Here is an 11,762-nt window from a genome sequence, read left to right on the forward strand (position 1 = left end):
TGCAGCAGGAGGGATGGGAGTCAGACCAGGACAGGGAGGAGACAAGCCGTGTGCTCAGGGAACTGCTGGGCATTTCCTGAACACCTGAGGACATGCAAAGTCTTTCTGTTCATTATCTGCATCCGCTCATGATCACCCCAAGCAGCATCAGCCATCCTCATTTCACAAGCGAGGAACCTGATGCAGAGTCTGGAAGTGGCAGAGCCAGCCAGAGTTTGAACCCCGTTATGTCTGGCTCATTGGATGGTGCTCTTTTCCCAGCCCTGGAAATGCTGGGGAGACTTTCTCCCCAGGCACTGGAGGCCACCCGCAAAGCAGCTCCTTGAAGGAATCCATGAGGGGTTTGGGGATGTGGCCCTGCCTCAGCACGGACCCCTGGTCTCTCCCATTGTCCCCAGACGTGGCCAAGGAGGTCTCTCCTCCTCCCACCCTCCTCTTCGGAGGTCGTGCTGCTCCCACTCCATATTTCCAGCTGCCCCAGTCCCCGGCCCGGCCCCCTCTCCAGCCTGGTGGAAAGAAGAGCCCAGAGAGGAGCCCAACCACTTTCCCTCTGGAATCTGCTGCCTCCGCTTTCGATGGAGAAACCATCTGGAGTGTATTATGAGCAGTGGAGAAAGCTGAGAGCAGGAAAATGTGAGTTGGCCCCTGTGGCTCCATTCTGCAGGAAGAGGGGCTCAGTGCTCTTCAGGGAATGGGCCAGTAGCTGCTCCCACCTTTCTGGTCCTTGGATGGGGCAGAGGAGGGGTGTGCCCAGGACAGAGTGGCCTGGGGAAGGTAGGGCTCATGCCTCCAGACACCTCTGAAGAGTTCGGTTTGAAAGTGCTTGTCTTACCCACCTTCCTATTTCACGGATGAGACTGAGGTCCAGAGAGGGATAGTGACTTCCCCAGGGTCACACAGCAAGTCATGAGGAACAAAATTGGAGTTAGAACCCTTCCCTGTATATGCACATACCAATGAATGCTGGAAGTCCCCAGAGGAAGGGTGAGGGGCAAAAGCTGGTGGGGGCAGGATAGAAACTGGATGAGTTTTCTCTCCCTCAGCTTCAAACGAGTGAAGCAGAGGGGCAAAGGCCAATGAGAACAGGAAAGAATAGCCTACATTGTTTTTGAGTCTCCATTCCTCGCTTCCCAAACCTGCTCTTGTCCCCCATGCCACCCTTCCCTTGGGCCTGATCCTTGAGGATGGCTGGGTCCTGGAGTGGGGTCTCTAGGTTCTTCTTCTGGGTCCCAGGAGCCCCCTCCCCCTCGCAGGGCCCCAGCTCCAGACGTGGCAGGGGAGCAGGAGTGAGGTTTCTCCACTCCCTCCCAAGTGCTGCGCTGGCGGCTCCCGAAATAAAAATCAAATGTGGGCTTGGCAGAGGGAGCGGGGTGTGGGCTTGGCAGAGGGAGCAGGGTGGGAGATGCAGCCGGCAGCAGCAGCAGCGAGTGGTGGCAGTGCTGGGGCTTCATTCTTTCCATTGTAACTTCACCTCCTAACCTCTGGCATTTTAATTATTCTCCTACCCGATTGCTTTCTCTGGGCCAGAAGCTGAGCTCACCCTTTCCTCTAGTCTGGGAGGGGGCGGCCGCTGCCTGGACCCCCAGCCCCCAGCCTGCTCCAGGGAACGGGGATGGGGGGGTGCGGGCAGGCTGAGGGCACTGGTCTAGCTGCCCCCTTCTGCTTCTGCAGACCCTGAAGGGGCCTGGGGAGCTCCCAGGCATCCAGCCTAGCACCTCGGGTTCCATGTGTGAATCATTAAGTCTGCACACCCACTGCTCCATTTTATAGTGGCCACCGTCTTAAGCCAAAGCATGACCGGCTCACCGCCCATTTTGTGGACGACGCAGCCATGCTCAGCGTGAGCAGAGCAGGGCCTGGGACCTGAGCCTGTAACTCCTGGTCCTGCATTCTTTCCAAACCCAGGAAGAAGGCAAGAATGGCTCATGCCTGATTATTTGCCTCATCTCCTTGTGTTTTTTTTTTCCCCCCAATGGTAGGTGATTTAAAACAGTAGTTTGATATTAAAACATACAAGGACGTAGAATGGGGTAGAAAGTAAAATGCCTATGAATTTTTCAGGTAGAAAACAAGTTTTCAAAGAAGATGTCCACTTAGGACTGTCCACAGATGCCAGGGAGCAGCATCCTCCTCCTGGGCCTGGCTATGAACCGGGGTAGGAAGCTGGCCATCTCTGTAACCAGTTTGTCTGGAACCTAGGCTGCTGTTGAAGATGCTAGTGGGTGCCAGTGGGTAGCCTTGGCCCATCCTGGGATGCAGAGGCCTTCTCTCACACCCAGGCCTGGGGCTGAAGCTCTCTGCTGATTCTGTGTTTCTTCCAGGGGAAGCAGCACACACAGGGCACCCTCAACTCTGGGCCAGCACGCCAGCTAACCCCAGCCAAGGCCTCCTGCTCCACCTACAGGCCTTGAAACCTCTCCAAGCCCACTGCCCCAGAGGCTCAGCCCTGCGGGGGCTGGAGGGGGAGGGCAGGAGGAGGAAGTCATCTGTCTTTTACTTCTTACCCTGTAAGTCTCTTCTAAATAAATGTTCCACCAACAAATGATTCCTGGGCACCTACCCTGTTGGCATCTGGCCTTATGGGTAGCGGTCTGGGCTCCAGTGGAGCTTCCAAAAGTAAAAAGTGAAGTGCTATTCAACACATCAAATGCTGTGATGGGGGCATTAAGGCAATGGCAGCCCCTGGTAGGGAACTCCTGACCCACACTTGGTGAGGAGAGCATCAGGGAAGACTTTCCAGAGTGAATGACAACTAGGAGGAGCCCTGAGGAAGAGCATCGCAGGCCACGGGAACAGCACCTGCCAAGGCCCAGCGATGAGAGAGAGCCTAGTGCAGAACCCACAGGAGAGTGGGTGCCGTGAGGGGATTGGCCATGGCATGGGGAGCTGCAGGAGCCCTCAGGGTGGAGGCAGGTGGGAGCACATAATCAAATTTGTGTTTTAGGAAGATTCCTGGGCGAAATGCGGCGAGCGGGTAGGAAAGTGATCAGCATGGAGGTGGGGTGGCCACTAGGAAGCTGCTCCAGAAGTCCAGAAGGGAGGCGATGGTGGCCAGGCCCAGGCTGCTGGCAGCAGGATGAAAAGAGATGGCCAGATTGACAGAGACTTAGGAGGTAGAAGTCATGGGACTTGGTGACTGACTGGCAGAGAAATAGGGCCGGCTCTGAGTTTTTGGCTGGTTCACTGCTGAACACGGTGACGTCAATATACCTGTATGGCAGCCAAGTGGAGATGCCCACCAGGCTGCCAGATATGCGAAGGTCCCCTGGAGAAAGCTTAGAGGAAAGAGGCCAGGCATGAACCTAAGGGAAGATGGAGAAGTGAAGCCTACAGAGGAGGTGGAAAAGAGTGGCCAGAGAGATAAGAGGAACACCAGAAGAGTAAGGGGTTGCCTAGCCCCTAAGGTAGGAGGTCTTCTTAAAAGAAGCATGGCTGACAGCATAGACGGCTATGGAGGTGAAGCAGGCTGTGGCCTGAGAAGGGACATGTAGTCTAGGGACCACTTTCCTTTGTTTCCTCTGACCCCCAGTCTTCTCTTTCTCGGACCCCTAGCTTTGCCCACTCTGTCCTGTCTACCCCTCTGTCTATCCCCCAGCCTCCCTACCCCAACCCCTCCCACTCTTCCCTATTCTCTGCACCCTCTTCTTCTCTCTGACTCAAAGGCTCAGCATCTTTATAAGGGAAACTTCATGCCACTCCTATCCGGCTTGAGTCCTGTTTGCTCTCCTGGCTCCTGAAATCACCTCCCTCCACCACCACCTATCACATATACCTCTCGTGATGGAATCACCAAGAATTCCCAGAAGCTGGGGCAGAGAGGAGCACTCACCATCATCCAGCCCCTGGATGATTCACAGCTTCCTCTGATTGAGCACCCACAGGGTGCCAGGCTCCAAGATAGCTCTAGGCATACGTGGCCTCCAGGGGCTTATGATTTAAAGGCAAGGGAAACAATGACCCAAGCCCATCCATGCAGCGTGAGAGGACAGGCCCAGAAAATGAGCTGGGCATTTATATCTGGCAGAGGGAACCAATGGAAGGCTTCATGGAAGAGGTGACTCTGGGTGGGGCCTTGAATGACTAGCAGGATTTGGTCAAGAGGCAATGGGAGCAAAAGGAATTGCAGGAAGAAGGAATGTGGTGAGAAAGGGCATGGAGGTAGAAAAGGGGGCCCAACATTTGGGCAGCAGCTCAGGATGGCTGGCGATCCCAGAGTGGGGCCAGAAGGGGCGAGGGACTTCATAATGAAGAGGTCAGATCATGTGGGCTTGGAACACCAAAGGAGAAAACATCAGACTTTGTGCATGGCTGCCTCTTGACCAGGGGCTTTGGGATCGGATGCTATCTTCTCATTCATTCATTCATTCATTCATTTGGGAAATGTTGATTGAGCTCCTGTTCTGTGCTAGGCAAGTGTAAAGGACAAAATAAAGTCCCTGCCATCATGGAACTTAAGTTCCAGGAAGAGACAGATTACAAAGTTGTAAATAAATAAAGACTAAAAATTAAGATCATGATAGGGGTTGTGAAGAAAATAATGACCGGCCATTTGAAAGTAGAGCCTGTCTCCCCCTCAGACGGAGGACTTACTGAGGAGAGAGCCTGAGTCTCCTCTACCAGACTGGACGCCCAGCACCGCTAGGGAAGGACAGGGCATGAAGCATCTGGAAGCAAGAACTGAGGTGTCTCAGAAAGCTCACAGGAATGGCTGCTTCCCCAGCCCAAGGAGGCCCCGAGCAGGATCCTCTGCTCCATGCTGACTGACACCCTCCCTCCCCAGCCACCATTACTTCTCTCAACCACCAGCTGCTCCTGGTGCCAGGTGTTGTGAGGAGGGCTGGGAACCATAACCTGGAGCCCAGACCTTGGAGGAAACGGCAAACTTCAGTCTGCTGCTAGAGGAGGCAGGTACAGAGGGGTCCAGAAGGGCCTCCAAGGAGAGACCTAAGGACAGAGGGTAGCCAGGATCTTGGAAAGGATCCACCTTCCCAGACAGGCCTGAGTGGAAGGGCTTCCCTCTCTCCCTCCCCATCCAATCCCCCACCCCATTAAACCCTTAAATTAACCTCAGCCCCACCCTGAGCCCCAAAATAAATCCTAAATTACATGCTGCCTGGGGGCAACCACAACTCTCCTTCCTCCCTCTCCAGCAAGCAGATCCACCCTTAACCCAATACTGAGGAGGGGGGCCTTCCCCAAATGGGCTATTTATATAGCTCCCCTCTTTGCCGTCTGGCCCTGGTGTCCTTGGGCAAAGCCCAGGCAGGCTACATAGCTCTCTTAGGAATTGGAAAGGAACGGGGAGGTTGTGACACTCTCCAGGAATTTATAGTCCAAATCAGGATGCTTTGGGGCAATGCTAACAATTACACTCCGGAAACAGCATAGATCTGGATTGTCCTGGGCACCAGGAATGGGTCCCAGCCTCCAGCCTCCCAGAGTGCTGCCTCCCCAAGGAAGAGACAGAGAGAGAGAGGGAGAGAGGGCGGGAGGGAGGGAGAGAGAGATCTGTCTTTAACCCAGGCTCCCAGGGGAGCAGTTCTGAATCCAGGGCACACCTTCCCACATCACCTGAGAAGAGCAAGTGGCTCTGGCTCCAAGGACCCCAGGCACAGAGTGGGTGGCTGGACATGGCTATTTTGAGGCCATGGACTTAAGCCAAGGACCTCCCTGGACAAAGTCACTGTCCATTCTGGAAACCTGGCTCTACTACTGGGGCTTCTCTTGTCAGAAATTAATTAGAGGGGTGGGAGGGGAAAGACAAGAAAGAAGAAAAGAGAGAAGAGTGGGAGACAGAGACATGAACACAGAGGAGCAGAAATATGGAAAGAAACAGACACAGACACGCAGTGACGGATAATGACAGAGGGATGGAGGAGAAGGAAAGGACGAGGGGGTGCTTCCAGAGCCCAGGCCTGGCATCACTTCGTCTCTTCTACGTGGCACCCACGGGCCTGGACGCCTGCCCACTGCCCACTTGCTCCTTGGCCCGTCTTCCTGCCCGTCAGGAGTGTGGGTAAAGGGCCTCCAGGCTGCCCAGGAAGGAGACACTCCTGTTCCTCTATACCCCACCCCTGCTCAGTGCCCCTCTGCTTACCCTGGGAGCCTGCTCCAGCCCCCAGAGGCCTGGCCACTACCTGCTCCTCAGGGGAGATTCAAGGGGACCAAGTCTCCTTCTCCTGCTTGGTTGCCCTGAGGGAGGGGGCAGCTATGAGTCCTAAGGCAAGACAGAGAACTAAGTGCCCCCCTCACTTGGACTCAGCCCCAGAGGAGGGGTGGGGAAGGAAGCCGAGAGGAAGAGAGAAGGAAGAGGAGGGAGTAGAGAGGCTGGGAGAGCCTGGGAAGGAGCTAGTCACTAGGCCTGAGTCCCAGGAGGAGGAACGAAGATGGCCAGGGATGGGACAGCAGGTGGGTGGTGGTACTGCCTTGTCTGGAAGACCATGTACACATCCAAGTTCATATCTCATGCAGATAATTTAGGGGATAGGGCTCGGCCTCTCTGAGCTCCACCATGAAACTGTGAAAAGAGGGAACAGGGTAGCATGAGATGAGCTGACCGGGTCCCAGCCACCACCAGGGAGAAATATTTACTCACAAGTGAAGTGAATGCCAAGAATTGGGCCTGAAACCTGGAAGAGCAGGCTAATGTGTGTGTGGGTGGGGGGTGGTGTCAGGGGAGAATAAAGGGTTCCACCAGTGCTGCCTGGGAAGGGAAAAGACCCCTGCAGCATGGGGGGCGGGGGTTCGAATCTCCACAGCCCCCCCTCAGAAGTGGTGACACATTGCCTCCTGCTTAAACTGGATTATCTGTCTGCTAACCGGGTCCCCATGCCCCCCAGAGAACACTGTTCATGGGGCCTGGGGCATCAGACCTGTCATTTAGCTGGAGGAGGCAACCGAAGCCACAGGCGAGAGCCGAGCCTCTGTGGAGAAGCAGTGCCCAGTGCACCGCGGCACCAGCCCAGACACTTAGTGCCCTGTTTACCCTGGCGCGGGCAGCTGGCACAGGTGGGGCTCTCCAGAGAGCGGCCCGAGGCCTGGCCAGCAGACCCACCTGGAGGCCAAAGAGGAGGCCAGGACAGAGACTCTGTGGAGCGGGGGGAGGGGTGCATAGAGAGGAATCTGGCCCAGTTACATACGTGGTGCTCACACTGTAGCCCACAGGGCACTATCTGCCAAAGCTCAGTGGCCCCTCAGCTGCCCTACAAAAGAAAGTGAAGCCTGAGGCCCAGAGGAAGAAACTGATGCTCCAAAGATTCTAGACACCTCCCCCGCTACCACCACCAAAGCTTCCCAGGAAGCAGGGAGGCTGATGGAGGTGGAGGAAACCCCAGGACTTTGGATTCCTGGTCTGGTGTGCCTGAACGCCTCGCCAGGTTCGAGGGTCCCATGTTTAGCACCCAAAGGCACACATGGCTTTGTTTAAGAGAGCACCATCACAAGCCCCCACTCCCAGAGCCAATCACTGTACAGTTGTCTCCACATTCTTTATCTATCATATAGACCATAGAAACCATATCCCCACAGCTGCCACATCCAACATGCACATAATCTTCATAGATGTGTCAGACACACCATGCCACACCCATGGGCACACATACAAGTACTCTGCACCCATGCACCCTCCTCCCCACATCACACTTCCAAGGAAGCCTGAGGGGGGGTCTGACATTTCATTCCTGAGCTTCCCCCTGCCTCTCCCTTTCTCCATCCTCTCTCCCACCTCCTCTGCCCAGAGGAGCTCCTCTCTCCATCACTGCCCCCCACCTTCTGCATCTCTCTCCAGTCTCTAGGTGACCTCCCAGGTGCGCCCCTGCCCTGAGGCCTCAGTCTCTTCTCTCCCTATCTGCACACAGTGCTGCACATCTGGGCAGCCCCGGCAGCTACCACTCTTCCAGCCACAGGCTCCAGAGAAAGGGGGGCGGCAGCTGGCAATTGCTCAGGATCTCTTCCCCCTGCTTGCTCTCTCTACCATGGACCTGGATGCCCCCCCTCTTCATTCCAGATTGAGTCATTCCCACATCTGGAGCCTCTGCACATCTGGAAGAGCGGAAGCCTATGCAAGGAAGCTCCGTGGTTACCCTCCCCCATACTGAATATCATCCCTCCCCCCACTAGCAGCTGGGGTCTGGTCCCTTAATTCCCACCTAGGCAAGGCCCCTAGTCACCTAGCAGTCAGGTAGGCACCCCAGTGACAGCCTCCACGACAGGACATCCATCAGCCACAGGGCCTCTCCCCAGAAGCAGTAACTTCAGCCACTCAGTGCCCACCCCACTGGATGGGCAGGGCGGCGCTGGCCTTGGGGGAGGCCAGGCCCAGGCCGTGGAAGGCAGGCAAGCCAGGCGCTGAGGAGGCAGTGGTTTGGCCCGGCAGGCAGAGCAGTTTATCCTGGCACCTGGCCCTGAAGCCAAACATCCTCCTCTAACCTCGCAGACACATCAAAGCGGGCAGGGAAGGGGCCCTTCGGTAGAGGAAACCTGCAGTCCTGGAGGCCTGACAGCCTGGCTCAGAGCACGGGACCACCCTGTCCCGCTCGGCAGCCTGGGCTCAGGTGGGCACAGCAGTTCCGAAGGCGGAGGGTTGAAGAGGAAACTTCTACTCCGATGTCTCCCCAACCCCTCCAGTCCTGCAGAGGATAGTGATTTGCCCACATCAGGGTAGCACAGCCAGTACCAGGACTTATCTGTGACCTCTAATCCAGGGCTCCTTCCCAACTTCGCCCCCTCCCACCCCTAGGCATGAGGGGCTGGGGGGGCCGTGGACACTTTGTGCCCCAGCCTGGAAGATGAGTGTGTGCTAAATTATAGGGGCACCGACTACATCCCCCAGGCTCCCTTGTTCAGAAAGAACCTCTCCACATGGACAAGGGCGGGATGGAGAGGGTAAGGGGGCTTAGGGGTGGGGGAAACAAAACTTTGGAAAGAAATAGAAGCTGAAGTGGAGTCGGAAGAAGAGAACTGGGCTGCAAGCCACAAGGCCTCTCTCTGGGGACAGCAAGGGCCAGAGGAGGGAGAGGGGCTGTGAAGCGCTAACAAGGGAAGGAGGAGGTGCTAACAGGGCCACTGGGGTGAGGGGGATCCTAGAGTGAGCCCCCCAAAGGCTGGCCTGGAGATATGAAAGCTGCGGGGGAGGTGAGTGGGGGCTGCCACATCACCATGGGAGGCTGGGTTGTGTGCATATACACATGCACATGTATGTACACACAAGCAGACACACTGCACACACCCACACATGCATGCGTGCGCATAACAGAAGCCAAGTCTGTCCTTGGCTGGGGGCCAGATGATGTGGCTGCTTAGAGGAGCTATGATTTGTGGAAAAATGTGATCTCTACCCGCCTCACTTCCCCCGCCCCTCGGCTCACACTCATTCTTTGCCTGACTCCCAGATCCCTAAGAAGTGATCAGCTTCAGGGATGTCTCAAGCTGTACTTTCTCCACATTTTAGTCTGAGCCCCGCTAGACCCTTTAGAGGCCCTTCTCTAGATATGTCCAGCCCTCAGAAGGGCTACCCTTTCCACTGGCTGCCCTGAACTCCCAGCTTCTTTGGGTCTGCAAAGTTCTTCTGAAATCCAATACCGATCCCCTGTAACATTTGGACCTGAGACATGGGAACCCACAGCACCGTGCAGTAGAGTCCTCTTTTAAGGGGCCAAAAAGAGCAGAGCTAGAAAGTGGGGGTCCTAGGGAACTCTCAACCTATTTCTTCTCTCTGGTTACTGGGTCCACCCAATAAAAGAGTCAACAGTGAGGGTGGGGGTGGGAGTGGGCGGCAGAGATGGGAGGGCAGGGAAGCCGTGGGGAGAAAGAGCACCAGAGGGAGGGACCAGGGGCTCCGGGGCTCTCAAGACCCTTAACCTGGTCTTTGCTCTACCTGCCGCCCCAGACAGCCAAACTCACTAGGTTAACCTTCCCCCTGTCTCTCCCCACCCACCTCTTGGAGGTGTTTCCTTCTCCACCGTGCCCGGAAACCTACACTTTGGAAGGATAATGGCTCCCAAACGCCGTTTTTGTCTCTGCTAAGCCTCGGGAAGGTGAGCATTAGTCGTGCTCCTCCAACCGCTCATTAGGATAATAAGCTCCCTGCACCGTTAATTGGCAGGTGGCATGCCTCTCTCCACCCTCCTGGCCCACAGGTTGGCGGCTCAGACCTGGGGTCAACTCCAGAAGTCATCTCCCCACCCTCACGCCCATCACTTTGAGAATGAATAAGGGGCTGGTGGGCTTCAATTTCCAGAGGAATGTTCCAGAGAAGGAGACTCAGACCTTGGTCTCATGGCCAAGAATTCCACTTGGCAACCCAACATGCATCCCACCTCCTCCTGGCAGGTGGACAGTAAGCCAGATTTCCTTGCAGCCCACCCCATAGGACTTGCTTGATCCCTAGGGAGCCTTATGACTCACTTGGGGGGTACTGTACACTTGGGAGGAATAGGAAGCAGAAGAGGTGGATTCCTCAACCACACAGCAAGTGGAGCCTAGTCAGTCAGGAACAACTCCCTCAACCAAGAACCCCCACCAAGGCCTTTGGGAATTCATTCTCCATCCTAGAGAAATGTGGCCCTTGACCCCAGGAAGCCTCCAACCAGCTTCAAATCAGTGACAACAGAGCCAGTGTTTACTTGGAACAAAGCACCATGGGGAAATGAGAGCTGAATCAGAATGCGGCCAGCCCCCGCAGCCTGGTGGGAATGTCAGGACATGTGCACACATCTAGAGATTGAAGCCCAGAGAGAAGGCCTGGGTGGGGGGTGAGCAGGAGGGGGACAGTGACGTCTTACTCAAAGATCCAAGTCCTAGAAGGCTTTCTGGAAGAGGTGGAATTGGAGTTGAGCCTTGAAAAATGGTTGAGAATTTGTTAGGTTTCGGGGAGGGGTTTAGGGACAGGTATTCTAAGTAGAGAGAGCTGCCGAAGCTGAGGAAAGGAGGGAAGAGATGGTCGGGTGTGTGGTTGGAGAACATGCAGGCAGGACAGGAAGAGCACATTGGGAGGTCAGGTGGGGGCTGGTCATGAAGGACCCCAAAGGTCTCCCTGAGATGGAACTTTATCAGGCAGAAATGGGGAGCCTCTGAAAGTTAGGGAGCAAGAGAGTGACATGTCCTAACATAGGCAATGGGGAGACTAGGCTGGAGGCCTTATGAAGATGGTTGTGATGGCCCTGGGGAGCCATACTGCATGGAGTCAGTGGCAGTGGGGATGCCTGTGATAAGCACGGTCTCTAGTCTCCCCGAGCTCTCAGCCTGCAAGAGAATTGGGTGCCCACCATAAGCCCAGCCCAGGCAGCACTCTGAGCAGTGGGGAAGCAGAAGAGGTGGGCAAACCAGGCATAGAGGGACTTGCTCAAATGTCTAGTCCCAGCACCAGTGCCACACTGGGTCCCCTGTGACCGTCTAGAAGGAGTGGTCAATACCAGGTCATCCTCTGAGGTAAGTCTCTGACCTGGCCCTTTGGAGGAAAGGGTGGTAGGCAGAGCACCTAATGCACAGCAGAGGGGGCTAGTGAGCCAGCATTCTAGGGAAACGGGAGCAGGACTTGACCTATATAGAGGGAGAGAGCAGTTCTTAGAGAAGCAAGATCCTTAATTCCTTATCACCTCACTCTGCTTCTACGTGAAATGGAGAGAAAGAGCTATGGCTCCTTTCCTCTGCCAGGAATGAAACATTCATTGCATATTATTATTAAACTAACATTTACTTACTATTATTGTATTCTAGACATTGAGTAGCTTATTTCATCCTCATAATGACCCTATGTGATAAAG

Source organism: Pteropus medius, unplaced genomic scaffold (assembly GCF_902729225.1).
Source record: "Pteropus medius unplaced genomic scaffold, Ma_sr-lr_union100, whole genome shotgun sequence".
Lineage (NCBI taxonomy): Eukaryota > Metazoa > Chordata > Mammalia > Chiroptera > Pteropodidae > Pteropus > Pteropus medius.